General features: G+C 41.5%; 1 protein-coding gene and 1 long non-coding RNA gene across 3 annotated transcripts in view; one reads left to right on the forward strand and one right to left on the reverse strand.

Annotated features, from left to right (window-relative positions):
* LOC130282592 (uncharacterized) overlaps positions 1–21,971 on the forward strand; it is a 140,835-nt gene that overhangs the window by 36,405 nt on the left and 82,459 nt on the right. The gene's annotated exons all lie outside the window — the stretch shown is intronic.
* Positions 1–21,971, reverse strand: part of PRXL2A (peroxiredoxin like 2A) — a 125,830-nt gene that overhangs the window by 1,362 nt on the left and 102,497 nt on the right. The gene's annotated exons all lie outside the window — the stretch shown is intronic.

Consider the following 21,971-nt stretch of genomic DNA (forward strand, 5'->3'; position numbering starts at 1 on the left):
AATCTGTTACTCAGATCAAGCCTTTAGTAAATGTACAATACAGGAAAATAAATAAACTAGTGGAATGAGTGCAGGTATCTTATTGCATTAAACATTTACCTGTGAAAACTGAGGCAATTTTCTTGTTTTTATAACCAAATTATTTAAAATACAGCAACAATTTGGAGGTATGTACAGTATCTGACAATGCTTAATCTCATACATTCCCAAACTTTGTTGTAATTTGAAATTTCACTTTACCATAAAATATAAAGGGAAACCAAAAGTTTCTTTTTTTTTTTGGTATAATATTTTTATTTTTATTTTTCAACTTTGGGAATGGGGGCTTTTTTTAATGTTATCTTTAGTGTGTGGTTCAATACAATGAAAACAATACCCATATTTACATGGCTTTTCTAATGAGAACCATAGTCAGTAGTTTTCATTGTTTTGATGCTACTATTTGTTAAATTTTTACTATTTTATTTTCTGATATATGATGTAATTATAAATGAGTAATTCTGTCATTTGGTATTTTTTTTACGTTTACACCATACATTGTGCAAGATCATAAATATTATACTTTTATAGTTCAGACAATTCCACAGGCAAAGATATCAAATATTTTTATTGTAAACAAGGAAAATGAATGGTTAAAACTTTTATTAGAGAAGGAGCAGTACATTTCTAAAAACATTTTAAGGCCATATAGAGTACTATTATAAGCAACCACTGGATAGCTTTCACTGTTTAATGTCATGCTCTTATTAGTTTGCATAGCATTGTACAGTGAAATTGGCACTATACTAGTACAGGTAAAAACGGAACAACGGTCAGAGCCATTTTAACTTAATTTAACTTCAATGAGTAGCAAAATCCACTGCAGAAAGTTTCAGCAAAATAAGCAAAAAAATCTGCACATGTAAACCTACCATTATACTTATATAATACTGCTCTCAAACTTATCAAAGTATAATTGTTATGATCGGGCAGCAGTGGGGCTGCCTGGTCACTGGGTCACTCCCCTGTTAGTTTTTGAAATAATGCTGAGAAGCACTTAGATTTTGTATAAATTGTGCATGTCTCTGTGATTTTAGTACGTACATGCCAGACAGTAATGGACATGCCTAAGGAGGATCTGTGCCTTGGGCCTAAATGGTAATGGCTATCTTTTTGTGAACTGGGTATTTCCTGTTGGAGTTCGTTCTCTCAAACTACAAATCCCAGAGTCCCTTGTTTGTAAGTGTGAGGTCACTTTCCTCCCTCCCACACATCAGCCACCCCACCCATTAAAACACAAATGAGCTGCCTTCCTTTCAAAAGATCAGTGTTTTCTAAGCAGGGTGCCTACAGCTGTTGCAAAAATACAATTAATTGCAGAATGATCGCTCTCCCACCCAGTGGTTGCTCCACCCATTGAAGCAGGACAGGCTCCCTTTGAACACCTGACAAATAATGTCATGTCTCAGCCGCACTGCAACCTGGGAAAACGACCTGAGTAATTTTGTATGCTGGTAAAAAAAATATTGGGTTGAAAATCACAGAAGAATTGAGAGACCACCATCACACACAAGTAGAGGCACTAGATCATGAACTACACTAACTTTACAGCCCCTGTAGCATAGTCAAATAAAAAAAAATCCTGGAATACCCGTTTAAAGTATAACTATTATTTAAAAAAAGCTTTTGACATGTCAAACTAGTAATTTCTATTTGTTTTACTGCTTCAAGTCTATGGGGCAGTGAAACAAAGATCACTGAGAGCCAAGGAACAATGGAAACTTAAGACATGTCTCTGTGACATATAAAAATTTTTTTTTTTTTTTTTTTTAAATGACAGTGATACTTTAAACTTTGTGTGCTTGGAATACTGATTGGTGGTGGGTGTACCAGACTCACAAGCTCTCAACCCCTGATTTATGTTTCTAGTTCGTAAATGATTTTAGTATGACTTATATTCATCCAGAACATGAACATTCAACACTGTGTTGTGTTCTAGAATCCTCTTTAAGCACCCTCAAGTAGTTTTCACTTGTGCCCATTACCTTATTGTATGAGAGAATATAAATTACTAGTTGAATAAAAATATTAAATAGCACATCCTTATAAAAAGAAAAATAAAGAAAAACCAATACAAATAAAAACTAGCACAACTTCTGGTTCCAGCGCCATGCTGTGAGGACGCGTGTGCAACTAGCTCTACTACCTGCACAAAAAAACCTCAATGAGGGTGTGCATTCTCCACGTTAGCTAGGGGATGCCCTGAAAAGATATTTACTCAGAAAGGGTCACCGGAATCGCTCCAAAAGCCAAGGCAAACCCTCCAGAGTTGCTGAAGGGGCAGAGAACATGGCGGACTCTCCTTCCTCAAGCCATGCGGCTTCTCCTGTGCATTCAGGCCCCCATCAGATGGAGGTGAGGAAACAGACTTATTCCCTATTTACTATGAACTACTGGCGGCTGAGGTGATGAAGCGGTTGTCCCCTAATCTACACGACTCGGTGCCTGGGGCTGTGCAAACATCTCTACAGCAGCTGCAAGCGGCAAACCACTTGTAAGGCTCACAGAGGCGGAGAGCAGAGTGTGTGCTCTAGAGCATACCTCGGAGGATGTGGTGACTCGTGTCTGAGGTTGAGAAGGAGAATCAGAGGCTGTGGGATAAAGTAGAGGATCTCGAAAACTGCTTGCACAGGAACAACTTGTGAGTGGTGGGGGTCCCGGAGTTGGTACCTGCATGTGATCTCTGCCATATTTGTGAAGAGGTACTCCCCCTAGCTACTCGGCCTCCCTCATCATTGCAGAGTTGAGAGGGCTCACAGACTAGGCCCTGATCGAGAGCAGGCCCCAACCCGGGAGTTCCACCTTCATTATCCCAACGGTCCCCGCCCGAGACAGCTGATCATCAAGTACCTGGATTTTACAGACAAGGTGGCCTTACTTCAGACATTTGGCCAGAAACGAGAAGGACTTTCCTGCTGTTTGGGGACTTTTCTGCCAAGGTCTCCCACTAACGCAAATTATTCTCACCTGTTTGCTCCAACTTAAACTGCAAGCAGGTCATCCGATCTACCATCTGTATGGCTCGTTTTCCTCCTTTGCTATGCCAGAAGACGCGAATAGAAGGCTGGCTCCCTATCTCGTAGCACCCCATAGATCATCGCCATTGCCCGGCAGAGGTGGCCTTTGGTCCACCCCAACTCGCCAGGATGCTTCACTTAGGCCTAGCTTCATCATGGAGCCTGCTCCTGTGGGCTTCCAAATCTAAGGAACAGTGTGCTCGGAGGTTCTCTTCACCAGAGACACTATTGACAAGCCAGTGATCGGAGAATCAGTTGCGGGTATTGTGAGTAGCAGCCATATCCTGAGGGGGTGACGAGCCCTATCTTTCTTGACTTTTGTTGCTGTCTGTCCCGCAGAATTAGACCTCGGACGTCTCCTGTAAGGGATAGCATGAACGCGCTGCACTGTTAGTCCGTAATTACCCAGTCCAGTATTTAATGTTACAGTTTTTTTTTTTGTATTAAGACTATCTTGCACCTCCTAGTGTGTGTGTGTGTGTGTGGGGGGGGGGGGGGGGGGGGGGGCGGTGAGGGTATGGGGAGGCCTTTAGCTAGTTTGCAGCTTTTCTACCAATAGTGTAAAACTGTGCCAATATGTACATATATATCGGGAGCTGTAAGTTTTCGGATCGGAGTCCCACTTCGGCTGGGTACTGCTTGCTGGTCTTCATTGCCCTGACCTGCAACACCTCATGGCCCTAGGCTCTAGCTTCTACTGTCCCTGATGAACAAGGGTTCATTAATTACTGTCCATTTTGTAAGGAATTTTTGGCTCCCAACCGAGTTATGCACTTTTGCCACATTTTTGGAGTGCTTTAGTACATAAGTTACATGCTGAAGAGGGGGAGGTCAGGAGGGTAATTGGGTGATTTGCGAGCTGTGGTAATCCTTTCTAGGATGGGAAGAAGTGAGGTCCTAAGAATGAGTTCCTGTCTGATTGTGGAGGAGATGGGGATCTTTTTTTTTTTGGCTGAGGGTTGTGTTACTTAGGGCTTTGGGTAGGGAACCAGTGTGCTTGAAGATTTTCTGCTCCGCTGTCATAACTGCCTTACTGCTCTATTTGTGCAAAAATGTGAGTTATCGTGTGGAACGTTAAGGGACTCAGGTCACCACACAAGCAAAATATGGTTCTCAGGCACCTAAAACATGGCACCATATGTGGATCTACTTCAAGAGACTCATCTGTAGGAGTCTGATTTTGTTAGAATGAAAAAGTGGTGGGTGGGTTCGGTTTTGGGATCTCCCTCGGTAGCTTGCAAGGCAGGAGTACTGATATTGCTCAATAAACCGTTTCCCCAACAGGTTGTCTTGGTTACGTCTGATGCCAGTGGTAGACTTTGTACAGCCCACATACCTACCCCATAAAGAGACTGTGATGTTTTTAATGTTTATGGTCCAAATGAAGATAACCTTTCTTTTTCTGATTCTTTAGCGACACAGGTTCAGCAGAGTTCCATCCAGGATAAGATTGTGGCGGGGAATTTCAATGAGGAGATCTGCCTGGAGGAAGATAGAAAGCGCAATTGGGTTTGCACAGAGGAAGGGCAGGTGCTGTTCTGCCCCACTGGGCTTCTCAGGTGGGTCTCTTGGATGCTTGGTGTCTTATGCACCTCGACTCCTGGGAATTCCCACAATATTCACACTTTCAGGACTCCGGAAATAGATTAGGTTTTCATAACCTCAGCACTACTGTCGAGAGTGGTACACCATAACATTGAGGACTTTGATATTTCCGATATCCTGTATCTGTTTCCTGTATCTTTTACTTGTACCAATCTTGTGCCTAGGGGCACTGATTATATTTAGTGATTCCTACAGGCAGGGCCGGACTGGCTTACCGGGATACAGGGAAAATTTCCACTAGGCCGCCTGCCCTGTGGGCCGGCAGTGTATGGAGCGCAGGCTGTCTGGGGGCAGAGGCGGCTCTAGCATGAGGCCAGTTAGGCCACCGCCTAAGGCCTCGCACTAGTGGGGTCCTCGCTCCGGCCCTGACTGCCGAATATTACATTAAAAAATTTACAGCGCCTAACAGTGCTGGGGCTGGTCCCGTGCGGCACTAAAGCACTCCTGATTAGTCCCTACCGGCCCGACCCGCCCCCAACTGCTCACTGCAGTGCGGGAAAAACAACGGAGCCGCTCACCACTTCAAAGCCTCTGCGGCTCTCCTCTGCTTCGCTCTCCCCTCTGGTGATCTACTCTGTCCTCCTGCAGATGCCAGTGGCCGGGCAATCAGTGACAGTGTAAGAGGTTAGTCAGGTGCTGTGCTGCAGACAGTCCTTCATTCTTACCCACAATGAGCTGCAGCCTAAGGGCCCCAGCCAGGCCGAGCTGTATATTATCAGTTAATAGCTACACATGACGTTATAGCACATAGCCACAATAGCAGGTAGATCTTAATGCAGACAAAACAAAGCAGGCAGGTTGACAGTGCAGGTACATATATGTTACAAACATAACAAAACCGCATACAGGATACTACTGTCAGTATCTCACATATAACCCATCTGAGTAGCAAATGCTGCATAAATGGTAATACTGCAGACAAGTCCCCTATGATATAGGGTACATCAAAGTGATACCAAGCTTGTATCCCCTTTAACACCAATTAGTCGCCACCAAAACCTGCTAGATGTAACAGAAAACTATTTGTATACATATAGTGTATACTTATCCAGATAGATGTACGATGATGTAACTTTCAACGCGTTTCTCCCATCAGAGATCATCAGGAGAGTGATAAGATGTTCAGTAATAAGGCTCACACCCTCGGCGTCCTCCTTGCATGGTGATCCCATCTCAAGTGGCGGCCTCCAAATGACAAATTTATTTTTGTCTATTTGGTAGTACCCTTGTTTTTATGGGCTTGTAACTAAAAGTTATGTTTTATTAGTCTATTTTTCTGTGATAATTTTGGTCGATAGACTTGATATCTTTATTCTGTGATACTAGGTTTTCTTGGATATATATTTAGCCATGGCTTGCGTCTCTGGAAAAGACAAAGGATAAATTCTTCCCCGGGGAGGTGAAGTCCCTGGCTGTAAGTCAAAAGGACAGTCATAGGGATGATGCGGTGGAAGAATTTCTGACTGCTTTTTACTGAATACTTCAGAGTAGTCTCGATAAGGAAGAGGCAATCCTGGCATGGAAGAAGGCGTATTGATAGACTTAGGCAGGGAAGGCTCAAGTCTTTTGGGCAAAAGAATCCCCAGCAGGTGACCTCACCAGACCTCCAGTCGAGGAGTGAAGTGTGACGTTGAAGCCAAGGGAGACCGAGAAGAAGCTCCAAAGTACAATGTGGAAGCACGTAGAACTCAATTTTTTCCTTATGTAACACACCCACTTGCATAATGAGAGGTTCAGGTTTTCCCCATTGAAAGAGGAAATGTACATAGGCTTAGCAAGTCGAGGCACTGGAAGACTATGTTTATGGACCAGAGAGGCATCAATGAAATCTCTAGCGGAATCGGAGTCCAAAAAGGCAGAAGCAAAGAAAGAAGTCTTGGCTGGAGTATAAACTTGAACAGACATGGTCAAACGAGGAGAGGTAGTATTACCACCTAGGCCTCTCCTACGAATCCTAGGTGCGAGCGTTTCCCAGACTCTGAGGACGTATACAACAATCTTTGAGAAAATGCTCCGGACTGGCACAATATAGGCACAAATTTTCATATATGAATATCTGTACCCCAGACATTGTGCTCTGGGGTAATATTTTTTTTGTATATGTGCGAATCCCGGAATGCCTGTGGGGGTAATTGTGTTTGGCTTATTTATGAGATTTAATTCTCTATTTTTGTACCTTTATTAGACATTCAGAATATAGCACTCTGGAAACTAAGCTCCAAAAACATCTGGAAGTGTTTAAAACTATATCAAAGAAAAGAAACACAGAAAATACGTCCGTGATGTTACTGACTTCACGACTGGGCAAGTTTACAATTATCGTGGACAGAATAGGACCAATTGGCAGACCTATAATCAGGCTAGGGACACCAATTTTTCAGGGTCAGAAACCTTGGGTATTGAAGGAGGTACCTCTGATACTAATACTCAGCGCCTGACCTATAAAAGACTAAATCTTTCAGACGCAAACAACCACAACCCAGAAGGGGACCATACCACTTTAAACCTATTGTGGGCAATAGCGAATTGAGGACCCAATGGCCCAACACCAATTCCATGGGTGCAACATCCACAGCAGGTACCAGGTGGTGCCAATGCCAATTATTATATTTCCTCAAAGTATTCAATTATGTCTTCCCATCAGGCTACACGTATTACAGCTTCTTCGGGACTGGTACAGAATTATGCTCCACAAGTTGGTCTTTCTCAGAATAGCTCTCAATTTTTACCTACAATTTTGCCAATGTCCCAGCCATCAGGCACTCTTATACCCCCCAATGTAACTACAACTATGGGGCTACGTTTTTTTTAGTTCCCCCCCCCCCATGCGAAGTGATCTTATCATAACTGAGTACACCAAGTAATGCGAATAATCGAATAATGGGGAAGTCGAACAGTATAGTGATTTCTTAGGTGAAGATGAACATTTTTCTCAGATAGATGGAGCTATAGATGTTGACCAGAGTGTTAGTAATAATAGATCGGATGGCCTGAGTTCAGATGGTGAGCCTCTCAAAAGGTATAATTTGTCCTCCCGCTGTTTGTGTAGAGGAAAAATATCGTTGCTAAGCAAGGGGCTTTCGTTTACTCCAGTGCCCAGATTCGATTGTTTCAACCGGATTAAGGCTATTAACCTCTTTGCAAGGAAACTGGCCCTACAGAAATGTCACCTATGGGTAGACAATGATGCCCGCACACACTTGAGACAGGAAGAAGAAGCGAGACATGCGTTGCATGAATGGTTTCTCGAAATTGAGGGTTATGAGATGGGCTTCGAGGCCCATTTTACTGACAAAGCCAAAATCACTGATGACTTTTTTTTTTCACAATTTGCTAATACTGAATCTTTTGTTAATCTTGTTTCCTTGGATATTGAACACATTAGACCAAACAGTCATCTGGTGGATTCTAACCTTTCAGACGAGGAGCGGGTTGCCCTGGAGATGTTAAGTTCTGATCGGTCCATGATCATCAAGCCATCCGATAAAGGTGGCAATGTGGTGATCATGGACCAATCGGACTATATCTCTATGGTATCTGATCTTTTGATCCCACCATTAGTTATCTTGGTGAATTTAAACAACTTTTACAGCTGCCAAAAAAAACAAAAACTTATTTCTGTCAATGAATACAAGTATATGTACAACCCCAATCCAACCATAGCAACCTTTTATGCCTTACCGAAGATGCACAATAACACAAATCCAATACGTGGATGCCCGCTAGTGTGAGGGAATGATTGCCTGACCATGGGAGCCAGTAGATATATTGATAAAGTGCTGGCACCATTTGTGTCAGCACTTCCATCATTTCTTTAAGACACAAAAGACACGCTTTTGAAATTGCAGGATATCACAGTTACTGACACTACTTCACTGGCTTTACTTGATTGAGAGAGTTTATACACCAATATCAAACACAATCTTGGGATGACTGCAGTATTACATTTCCTCAACACAAAGAGCACTTTTTTTTTCAAAATTAAGTTTTATGGTTTTCCATAAGAGAACAAGTGGAAACAAAGAGCACTTTTTATTTGGAACTCAATTCATTTATTCTTGAGCATCTTATCTTCATCTTAACTCACAATTATTTCTTATTTAAAGGGGTACTACCGTGCTGACAACTTATCCCCTATCTAAAGGATAGGTGATAAGTTGCCTGATAGCGCGGGGTCCCGCCACTGGGGACCCCCGCGATCTTGCACGCAGCACTCCGCTCTCATCAGGCCCTGGAGCGAATATCCGCTCAGAGTCTGATGACTGACGATCACGCTCCATCCCCTCAATGTAAGTCTATGGCAGGGAGCGAGACAGCTTTCTCGCCCCCTGCCATAGACTTGCATTGAGGGACGAAGCGTGACGTCACACAGGGGGCGGGGCTGTGACGTCACGATCACCGGCCCAGTCATCAGACCCGGAGCGGATGTTCGCTCCGGTGCCTGATGAGAGTGGGGTGTTGCATGCAAGATCGCGGGGTTCCTAGCGGCAGACCCCGCGTGATCAGGCAACTTATCCCATATCCTTTAGATAGGGGATAAGTTGTCAGCATGGTAGTACCCCTTTAATGGCACTTTTTATCACCAGACACAAGGCATTGCTATGGGGTCTTCCTGTGCATCAAGTTATGTTAATATTTTCTTAGGGTATTGGGAAGACAGAGTTGTATTTGGTGATGTTTTGAGTGTATTTACTAGTCACATTTTTTGGGGTAGGTATATCGATGATGTCCAATTGTGGGACGGAGATAAAGCACTTTTTCATAGTTTTGTTTCAGATCTTGTTGTAAATGAGGTTGGCATGCTGTTCACATCTGAATTTGGTGGTAGATCCTTGAATTTCTTGGACCTTAATATTTATATTGATGATTTTGGACATAGCCACACTCAGATTTACAGAAAACCTACATCTACCAACGCTCTTCTTCATTGGAAAATTTGGCACCCAGAACAATTGAAGGGTAGTATACCCTTAGGACAGTACCTGTAGGCTTGCAGGAACTGTTCCAAGGACAGCAAATTTACTGAGGAAAGTAATTTTCTTTTTTGTAGAGTCCGGCAATGACAGTACCCAAGGAAATATTTAACCTCTTCAGGACACAGGGCGTATGGATACGCCCTGCATTCCGAGTCCTTAAGGACCGAGGGCGTATCCATATGCCCGTGGGAAATCCGGTCCCCACCGCTAGCCGGTTGGGGACCGGAGCCGGATGTCTGCTGAAATCATTCAGCAGGCACCCTGGCACATCGCCCAGGGGGGTCCTGAGACCCCCCCATGTCGGCGATCGGAGAAAATCGCATGTCAATTCAGACATGCGATTTTCTCCAATTCCGGGCTGATAGGGTCTCTGGTGACCCGATCACCCGGAAAATAGGGCTGATCGGAGTTGTCAGCAACACCCCCGATCAGCCTAAAGGATTGGAGTGAGATCGCAAAGCTGCGATCTACTCCTATCCCCTGCCATTACTCAGAACGGAGTTCTGACCAATGGCAGCGCAGGACAGGGGGTTGCCATGGCAACCCCCCGTTCTGCCCGCCCCTGGATGTCGAGGGGCTCTGGGAAGAAGATGGAGGCCGTACCTGCAGGAGAAGATGCCTGGGGACCTGGGATCTTCGCTGGAGCCTGCAGGATCCTGATCAGGTAGGGAATCGACAGTGGGGGGGGGGGGGGGGGGGATTGAAGGTGAAAGTAAATCGATCTTTACTGTGGCAACCACTAGGGGGGGCCAAACTGCAACTCCCAGCATGCCCAGAGAGCCAAAGGCTGTCTGGGCATGCTGGGAGTTGTAGTTTTGCAACATCTGGAGGGTCACAGTTTGGAGACCACTGTTACAGTGGTGCCCAAACAGTAGCCCTCCAGATGTTGCCAAACTACAACTCTCAGCATTCCTCGACTGCCCAGGCATGCTGGGAGTTATAGTTCTGAAACATCTGTCCCTTCAGATTTAGCAATTTTCATGACATTTTTGAAAATTGCTGCTCTACTTTGAAGCCCTCTAATTTTTTCAAAAAGCAAAAGTATGTCCATTTTATGATGCCAACATAAAGTGGACATATTGTATTTGTGAAGAAAAATAAAATTTATTTGGAATATCCATTTTCCTTACAATTAGAGAGCTTCAAAGTTAGAAAAATGCAAAATTTTCAAAATTTTCATGAAATTTTGGGATTTTTCACCAAAAAAGGATGCAATTAACGCCGAAAATTTACCACCAAAATAAAGTAGAATATGTCACGAAAAAACAATCTCAGAATCAGAATATTCGGTAAAAGCGTTTTCGCGTTATTAATTTGTAAAGAGACGGTGGTCAGAATTGCGAAAAAGGGCTCAGTCCTTAAGTTGAAAAAGGGCTGCGTCCTTAAGGGGTTAAAGAGAGCTTTTAAGAGGGCAAGAGACAGTGACAGGAGGGAGCTACTCATACGAGCTCAGGCACAAGATGATAATAAATTCATACATTGCATTGGCACTTTTGACTGGTATACAAATAGGATTCTATGGATCATATGTCGACATTGGCATCTACTAATCAGCGATAGGGAGCTATCTGGTGTTATTAGTTCCAGAGGCCAAACCTTGAGAGACCATTTGGTTAGAAGCCATTTGGATATCGAAAGTAGATCTACCACATGGTAATGAGTAGAAGAGTGGGTTCTTACCCATGTGGGCATTTTTCCCTGTGTCCTTATATTACTAAAACAAAAAACTTCAATAATTCTATTGACTCTCGGAGTTATGATATTCGCCAATTTATAAATTGTAGCAGTAGGAATGTTGTGGCTATGTGAAAATGCCAGAAAGTTTATGTAGGAAAAACTACACAACCTTTCAAAAAACAGATTACTCAACATCTTAGTACGATACGTACATGTAGTGATACTCCTATTTCCCGCCATATGCAATCTGTTCATAATTGTGCCCTTCGTGACCTTCAGTTCATCGGATTTTGTCAGTTAAAACTGGGCCGCAGACAAGGGAATATTGATACAGCCCTTCTTAAAGAAGAGGCACGTTGGATTCAGAGGCCCGGGATCAGCACGCGGAACCAGTTTGTAATCACGCCCCCTCCCGTAGGCTTGCATTGAGGGGCGGAGCGTGATGTCGTACGGAGGCGGAGGCGTGACGTCACATGCCGCCGGCCCTGCGGTCGAGCGTAATCCGACCCGGAGCGAACACGCTCCGGGCACTGATTACAAACGGGGTGCCGCGTGCATGATCCCGGGCGTTCCCAGCTGCGGGACTCCTGCGATCAGGCATCTAATCCCCTATCCTTTGGATAGGGGATAAGATGTGTAAGCACCGGAGTACCCCTTTAAGGCTGTGACTTTAGAACAGGGTGATATGTATGACCTGCACAATTTTGGTGTGGTATTTTTGGTGTGGAATCCTCAAAGAGACCTTCATAAGACGTTTGAGATCCTCACGGATTTTGGGCTAGTCTCAGGGTTTAAAATGAATCCCACCAAGAGCATCCTATTAGATCTTAGATCCACTTGATCTTGGTGTCCCTGTAGAGATCTCTTACTCATCTATGAAATACATGGGTATACATGTGGGTTGCTCACCTGGGTCCCTATACTCCTTAAACTACCCTCCCCATTTCAGAAAATGATTTCAGAACTGCGTAGATGGCAGTCCCTCCCACTTCTGTTCTTAGCCCATTCCCATTTGCTGAAAATGACAAGCTTTTCTAAGCTGCTTTACCCAATACAAACATTACTTATACTCCTCAAACAAAGATGTAGCTATGTTGTGCTCTGAATTCACTAGGTTTATCTAGACCAATAGGAGACTGAAGATAGCTCTGAGTAAATTAATGTTACCCAGGGTACAAGGTGGGCTCAAATTTCCAGATGTCCAACACTATAACCTTGCATGTTTACTGAGGCATAGAGTGGATTGGGTAAAAGGATCTAATTTGTATTTTTATTTTAGTATAGAGGAGGGTATGGTTGGGGCTTGTTCAATACACCAATATATATATGGTGAGTAATATCAACAATATAAACCTATAGATCACCAGAAGCGATCCAAAAGTACCCTATTTCCCACATATAAAAACGTAATCTTTATTATTATTTCTCACACACAAGCAAAAGGATAAAAAATCCAGTGTTATTCACTCCATTGTAAATTACTGCATGTTAGTATGGTGCCAGTCAGGCAGCCTAGTACTATTATCTGTGGTTCCCGTATGCACCTACAGTGTGCTATACGGGCTTGGAGTGAATACTGTATTAAAATCACTTCTCAGCCCCCCTCGACCTGTTTTGCTGCTAGACGCAGCTTTGTCAAGAGGACAGCGGACACTGACAGCAAAAACGCCGAGCTGGGTTTTTTTGAAACCTCCCTTGATGACATCATATTACGGGAAGTAGAGGATTCCTGGATTCTGATAGGATACCACGCACTAAATCCAATCAGCATCCCATCAGTCACACTGAATGCACCTATAATGTTACTGGCATCCCTAAATATAGGAGATTACATTATCCATATTAATGATACCATAATTGACCACATATGGTCAGGAAGTATTTTATTATAGGTGTACATAATAGGGTTATGCAATATAAACTTAAATGCATAAGACATGCAATACACAATATGCATTGTACAGTATGAAGTGCATAGATTGTACAGCACCACTGTGTGAATTGAAGTATACTATTTATACCATATAAATAAATTGCATTATTGTAAATGCTTAAATGTGGTAAATATAGCAATATAATTTATCCCTAAGGGGCCGTCCTTCATGTTATATTCTCCTATTTCTTCCAACCCATTCTATGGAAATCCTTAGTCTACCCTCCTTCTGGATAGAAGTACCAATTCCACACTCAGCTCACTGTATAAAGAACTTAGATCTTCCCTTCTATATCTGTACATCAATTATGGCTGTGTGTGACCTTATGTTACTTTCTACCAGTTAGATAATATAATTAGCAGGATTAATTAAATTAAATAAGTGCCGTGAAGGTGAAACCATCATTTAACCCCAATGGGCTCAGACTTTTGAGCTTCTGAATCCATTTGGCCTCCTCATGAAGTAATATTTATCAAGGTTCCCTCATCACGGGCCAAAGGTCATTTTGATGAGCCCCCAAAACTTGAGCGTTGCAGCGTCTCCTCCATGAACTTCATGAATGTGCCAGGCTAGGGGTGTGTCTGCTCCAGTGCGGATAGTACTCAAGTGCTTGGAGATCCTTCTCCTAAGTTGTTGTGTGGTTTTTCCCACATACATTTTAGAACTGCTGCACTGGGCAATATATATCACTCCTGCCGTCTGAGAATTGGTAAAATCTCTCATCACATGTTTGTGATGAGAGATTTGGGACTTAAGCCAGGTACCTTCCTGCTTTTCATGGAAGAGGCTGTGAACCAGATGCTCTCATATATTTTTTTCCCCCTTCTGTAAGTGACAGATGGATGGGGTGTGATCACCTCCTTTAAGTCATTTTCCGCCTGCAATATTGGCCAATATTGACATAGTATGCTAATTACTTGCCTATTGTTCTTGTTAAATGTGCCAATGCAGCGTACCATTTTAGATTGCTGAGTTTTTGATATTTTGCTCTGAATTAATGGACACATAGAATGTGTCAGCAGATAAAAACCCTTTGGCCCATCTAGTCTGCCCAATAATCTGAATCCTTTCAATAGTCCCTGGCCCTATCTTATATGAAGGATAGCCTTATGCTTTTCCCATGGATGTTTAAACTCCTTCACTGTATTTGCAGCGACCGCTTCTGAAGGAAGGCTATTCCATGCATCCACTACTCTCTCAGTAAAGTAATACTTCCTGATTTTACTTTTAAACCTTTGCCCCTCTAATTTAAAACTATGCCCTATTGTTATAGTTTTTCTTCTTTTAAATATGCTCTCCTCCTTTACCGTGTTGATTCCCTTTATGTATTTTAAAGTCTCTATTATATCCCCTCTGTCTCTTCTTTCTTCCAAGCTATACATGTTAAGGTCCTTTTACCTTTCCTGGTAAGTTTTATCCTGCAATCCATGTACTAGTTTAGTAGCTCTTCTCTGAACTCTCTCTAGAGAATCTATATCCTTTTGGAGATACGGCCTCCAGTACTGCGCACAATACTCACTAGGTTTATCTAGACCAATAGGAGACTGAAGATAGCACTGAGGAAATTAATGTTACCCAGGGCTCAACTTTCCAGATGTCCAACACTATAACCTTGCATGTAGGTATAGAGTCGATTGGATGAAAGGATCTAATTTGTATTCTTATTTTAGTATAGAAGAGGGTATGATTGGGGCTTGGACCCTGCCGGCTCTGTTACATACCCGACACTCAGCATTACCTAAACAGGTTAAAAGGTAGCTTGCTTCTGTGGGAAGGCTTGCAGGGCTTGCTCCTGGCCTGCCATTCCTTAATAAGCAAGGATATGTCGTTGTGGTCTCATCCAGAATTCTCCTTGGGGCAACAGAATGCACTGTGTCTGGTGTGGAGGGAGGCAGGGGTGTCTATGGTACGTCACCTTTTGCATCCATCAGAACCACGCGATTATACCTTACCTGAATTGATTACAGTGTATGGGATAGGGCCTTCTCATATTCTTCAATACAATCAGCTGATATCCACCACTTAGGGATCTCATCAAAGAGAGTGGAGCCACTGCTTTTGATTTATTCACCGCCATTTCTAATGCTCTACATTCCTTATCGTATTTGTACTGAAAAATATGTAGACAGGCAAGTGAGGCCCTTAGTAAATCTCTGTTTAACAATAGGATAGATGTGAACTGGCACTACTAGATTATTGCATCCCGTTAAAGCAATGGTGCGGATTCTCTGCTTATGTTGGTGGGGAGCTGTATATGCACAATGTGATGGTGCTTACCTAAACAGTCCAATGGCAATAGCAATAAATCTTCAAGAAAGAAATAAGGTCGCACTCACCAGTCTTTTTTGTTTGAATTAGAACGAGGGGTACATAAAAGCAGGTGCAGGAAGGAGCGACACGTGTTTCACGCTACTCAGCGCATCGTCTGGCTCCAACTACCTAATACCATACCTCTCCTTAAATATCCACCACGTTTCATAATTACATGCTGGTCCGTTGTGTTTCTTCTGCGCAGGCTCCTCGTCTTCCCTGGCCAATCCTCGTGCAGCCGCTTCCTCTGACGTCACGTGAATCGACTCACGTGACAGCTGACAAACACCTCCAGGGCGGAGAAACTCAGTAACTGGATCAGCTGTGTCGGCGTCACTAAAGTGCTGAAAACATGACCGGGTTGCCTAGCAGCCGGGGACGCCTTCTCCAAGGAGACCGGAATCTGTACATTCAACATCACTGTTTATGGATCCTGGCATAAATGACAAAGGTATAGTAAGGGGAGGAAATAATTTTGAAACCAAACCCTTCTTATACTACCAACGGAGAGCTATGGATAATATAGTATATAAAGCAAAAAATTCCATACCATATGCTACGTGCAAGAACAGCAATTTATCGTGTATTCTATGCAGGAATAAAAGGACAAGAGAAAGTCCTATTCACATAATGAAAATGAGCTGTACATTTTTCACAAAAAGACCGACATATCTGTCTTATCATTTAGTCCTAATGGACCCTCTGCTCCCATATGCATTATCCATCTTGCCCCACACTGCAACAATAATCTTTGTCTATCTCCTCCGTTGTATGGGACAGCACCAATTCTAAACCTGCAAACTGTAAAACAGTAAGATCACTATTATGGCGCTGCTTAACATGTTCAATGAGCCGAGGTGATCCATTGCCTGTCTGCTACCTATGTCTACCTATGCTCTCTAATGCTGATGTATAGGTATTGTATCGCCTTAACGATATATAAAAAATCTGCACAGGCATTGGTTCACATATACGACAAATTTACTTTTACAAGTAATTTAGTTTCTAGCTTTGCATTCTTTACCACCAAATTGAAGATATTTTTTCCTGTATATTGAACCTACAGTGTGTGCATTGTCCGTACCGATAATTTTCTTGAGAAGTTGCCCTGCTTATCCAGTACCTTGAAGTTTTTTCTTTATATTGGTTAGAGCTTATTTCGCTGCCCAATGTTTTATTTCTTTTATATGAAAATAGAGGACCTCTTTTGTCAATTTCCGCCAATTCTGGGTCCCTTTCTATAATATTCCAATATTTTGGTATAGAATTCTGTATTGTCCTATCTATAGCTGAAGAGGTCAATAGACAAACTTCATCTTGCCTTTTTTTGTTCTTTTCCTTTTTAAAATATATTTTCAGCTTCATTATTTTGCTTTTTCATATGCTTTCTGTACTGATGATAGTGGATACACTCTTCATTATTATTTATCCTTCTAAGCCTCATAAATTGGCCATATGTAATGGCTCTTTTGACATGCAGGGGGTGGTAACTTTGATAATGGAGAAGTGCATTGGTGGCTGTTGGTTTTCTAAAACCCATTGTGGTCAATTGACCACCTTCCACCACCACCCGAACGTAAGAAAATCCAATTCCTCCCCTCCGTATACTGAAGTAAATAGCATGTTATACTTTTAGTTACTGTTAACTGTTACAATAAATAAATGTAATTGTTCTTTATCTCCCTTCCACACGACAAATATGTCATCCATATATCATAAATAATTTCCTATAAACATAGAAAAAGTATTTTTTTCGAGAAGATGTAATATTTTTCAGATGTATATCTTCTCGAAAAATGATACTTTTTCTAGGTTTATAGGTAATTATTTACAATATATGGACGACTTTTTGTGTGGAAGGGAGATAAGAAATTCAATGAATAAATTGAATTGTTCTTAACCAGTATCTCCCTTCCATACAACAAATATGTCATACATATATCATAAATAATTACTTATAAACCTAGAAAAGTATTCTTTTTCGAGAAGATATACATCTGAAAAATATTACATCTTCTCGAAAAAGAATGGATGACATATTTGTCTTGTGGAAGGGAGATAAAGAACAATTAAATTTATTCATTGAATATCTTAACAATAACAAAAAGTAGAATATGCAATTTACTTCAGTATACGGAGGGGAGGAATTGGATTTTCTTGACGTGGGGGTGGTGGTGGAAGGTGGTCAATTGACCACAATGGGTTTTAGAAAACCAGCAGCCACCAATGCAGTTCTCCATTATCAAAGTTACCACTCCCCGCATGTCAAAAGAGCCATTCCATATAGCCAATTTATTAGGCTTAGAAGGATAAATAATAATGAAGATATATTTGATAAACAAGCAAATGAGCTAATGATGAAACTTACAGACAGAGGGTATCCACTATCATCAGTACAGAAAGCGTAGGAAAAAGCGAAAAATGTTTACAAAAATTATCTTTTAAAAGGAAAAGAACAAAAAAAGGCGAGATGAATTATGTCTTCTCCTTAAGACATTCAGATATACGAATAGGACAATACAGAATTCTATACGAAAATATTGAAATATTATAGAAAGTGTCCCAGAACTGGCAGAAATTGCCAAAAGAGGTCCTCTATTTTCGTATAGAAGAAATAAAACATTGGGCAGCGAAATAAGCTCTAACCAATATAAAGAAAAAACTTTAAGGAACTGGTTAAGCAGGGCAACTCCTCAAGGAAATTATCGGTGCGGACAATGCACACACTGTAGGTTCAATATGCAGGCAAAATATCTTCAATTAGGAGGTATAGAATGCAAAGTTAGAAACTTCATTACTTGTAAAAGTTTGTCGCATATGTGATCCAATGTCCGTATATGTGATCCACTGTCAGTGTGGATTTTTTTTATATCGGTAAAACGATACGATACCTATACATCAGGATTAAAGAGCATTTTAGATCAATCCAGATGGGCAATGGATCACCTAGGCTCATTGAACATGTTAAGCAGCGCCATAATAGTGATTCTACTGTTTTACAGTTTGCAGGTTTAGAATTGGCGCTGTCCCATTCAACAGAGGAGATAGACAAAGATTATTGTTGCAATGTGAGGCAAGATGGATAATACGTACGGGAGCAGAGGGTCCATTAGGACTAAATGATAAGATAGATATGTCGTTTTTTTGTAAAAAATTTACAAGTACAGCTCATTTTCATTATGTGAATGGGACTTTCTCTTGTCCTTTAATTCATGTCTAGAATACATGATAAATTGTGGTTCTTGTACCATAGCATATGGTATGGATTTTTTAGTTTTATATATTAACTTATCCATATCTCTGCGTTGGTAGTATAACAGAAGGTTGGGCTTCAAAATTACTTCCCTCCCCTTCCTATACCTTTGTCATTTATGCCAGGATCCATAAACATTGATGTTGAATGCACAGTTTCCGGGGAAGACAAGGAGCCTGCGCAAAAGAAACACAACGGACAGGCATGTAATTATGAATCAGGTGAGTTTAAAAGGTGGATATTTAAGGAGAGGTATGGTGTTAGGTAGTTAGAGCCAGATGATGCGCTGAGTAGCGTGAAACACGTGTCGCTCCTTCCTGCACCCGCTTTTATGTACAAACTCAACAAGTGCCAAAAAGGCACAGATATAGCCAAATAGCCCCTAATAAAATGTAACTTTTATTGTACTTATTAAAATGATGTGAATTCAAAAGACCTATATTGCCATGGTATGTATGTTATATAAGGTATTGTGACAGGGTGGTTTTATATAGGATATAACCTACATCCAATTTACTAGCTTTGCTTGCCACTTGTGTCATATATATTGATAAGACGTTTTTAGCCCAAGGCTGCAGTCAGAATTAAAAATAACAGTGGCAACACTGCCCCCTAACTAGTTTCACATATAATGAGCTTCAGAGGTACAGGCTAGTCCTCTAGGGTCATCCAGACCGTTCTTTCGTACAATTTCTGCTTACAGGGTTTCAAAAAGTATTTCATACTGGTCTGATGTCCTTACCGGGAGCTACTTTCGAAAGCGGGAATCTGGTGTCAGTACTGATAGATCCAGAAGAAGTTGATCAGCTTATTCAAGCATAAGTGGACAAAGGTTTCATAATAGGGCCTTTTGTACAGTCACCTTATGATATCTGGAGAGTCAGTCCTCTTGTGGTCAGTAAATTTTGTAATAAAAATACGGCTTTCTTTGTCCACTCCCAGTCTCAATTCGCTGATACCGGCAGAAGAATTTTCTTTAAAATATGCATCTAGAGATGAAGCCATTGCGGTGGTTTTGAGCATGGGGGTAGGAGCTTGGCTTTCCAAAGCTGACATATCGGATGTGTTTAAGCTCCTCCCCATTATGCAAGAGCTATGGAAATGGCATGGGATCAAATTACTAGAATTGTATTACTTCGCCATGAAATTGACATCTCGTTCCAGAAGCAGTCAGTGGCTGTTTAATAGGTTTGCCTTAGCGTTGCATTGGACACAGTCTTGGACACATATAAGATGGAGGTCAGACTTCCACAGGATAAATTGAGTAGAATTAAGCGGCTGATGCTCTATCCAGGAGTAAATTTTCGCCTTTCTTCCAGGTCATGCCCGAGGCAGATACTGTAGGGGTTCCCCAGGCTTTTGCCACACTTCTTTACATTTAGCTTTCAATAGTATTAAAATTTATCTTGCAGGCATTCAAAATCATTTATCTGACAGGTGATCTATTTTTTCGTCTCATTTGATTAAAGCAGCATTGAAGGGAATTCAGAAAGGCCAGGTGGATAGATATCCCTGTAGACAACCGTTATCGGGTGATCTTTTCAGACTATTATTGGATAGATCACCATTTGGGTTTCTTGACAGCTTGACATTGAAAACAGCACTGTACTTGGGGCACTACGGGTTCTTAAGACCTGGTGAATTTTCCGGTTGATCCTCTAAATCGCAATTCCTTAAGTCAGCTGGCCTGGAAGTCTGATCATTTTGTGTTGTCGCTAGATAGTACGAAAACCTCGGTGACAGGTCAGGTAGTGGAAGTACATTATTTCCCCACAAAACATAAGTTGTGCCTAATTAGGGTGTTTCATACTTTAGTTAGTGTTCATGTTGATCAGAATCCTGATTCAGCCTTGCTGTTATTTAATGGTGTTCAGTTAACCACTTCTGTTTTTATTAAATACTTAAAGGTCTTAGCGAAATCTCTAGGTAGTGATCCCTCTTTACTATCCTGTCATTCATTACGCATTGGAGCAGCATCGAAACACTGAGTACCTACGCATATTATTAAGAAGTTGGGTCAGTGGAAGTGGAATATTTATATGCCCTATGTACCCAATTCTAAGCTAGAGAGGTCTAGTACTTTTCAGTTTTTGGTTATGTAGTTCATTGTTAATAAATTAGTTTTTTTTCTGATCTATTGAGTTTTGCCCTCTTTTTTCAGGTATACTCTATGTGGGTTTGTGGGAGGAGCAAGCCCACATATAAGCCAGCGCTGGGTTGTGCTCCTGGCGTCGCTGTTTCTTACACCCACCCAACCCTCCCTTTATTTTCTCATAATTCATATACAGTCATGGCTGTAAATGCTGGCACCCCTGAAATTTTTCAAGAAAATGAAGTATTTCTCACAGAAAAGGATTGCAGTAACACATGTTTTGCTATACACATGTTTATTCCCTTTGTGTGTATTGGAACTAAACCAAAAAAGGGAGGAAAAAAAGCAAATTGGACATAATGTCACATCAAACTTTAAAAATGGGCTGGACAAAATTATTGGCACTTTTAACTTAATATTTGGTTGCACACCTTTTGGAAAAAAGCATTGAAATTAGTTGCTTCCTAACCATCAATAAGCTTCTTACACCTCTCAGCCGGAATGTTGGACCACTCTTCCTTTTCAAACTGCTCCATGTCTCTCTTATTGGAAGACCCAAACACAAAAGATCCCCTGGGTGGGTCAGGAACCACAAATCAATGAATTTACCAATATATAGGGCCTAAGCCCAGGGCACAAGATCCCTTTTGTGAAAATCTCTCTTAATAAAATGTTACTTTTATTATACTTGAATTAAGATAACAGTGACAAGTGGTTTTCAAAAACAGCAAACAGCTCCAGAAGTATAGGTCTATTAAGGGATAAACCCTCTCATTATAGATCATAGAGGTCTGCAGTCACCCTTCTTAATCTGGAATGCTGTATTGCTATTTTATAAACAGAAATGTTGCCGCCCTCTACTAGTTTCAGTGCATCAGCACCATCCTCAGGAGGAATGTTGCCAAGGTAAGTGTTGGACAGTAAAAAATACCCAATGCTTGTTTTGTATTGGGAATTTAAGTACAACTTATATTAAGCACAATTTGTTTCATAATGAAACTACTCAGTACACTATATTGGAATTAAAAATACTATAAATAATTTTTGCCTATTATCCAGTTACAGTAA

Source organism: Hyla sarda, chromosome 7, assembly GCF_029499605.1.
Source record: "Hyla sarda isolate aHylSar1 chromosome 7, aHylSar1.hap1, whole genome shotgun sequence".
NCBI lineage: Eukaryota > Metazoa > Chordata > Amphibia > Anura > Hylidae > Hyla > Hyla sarda.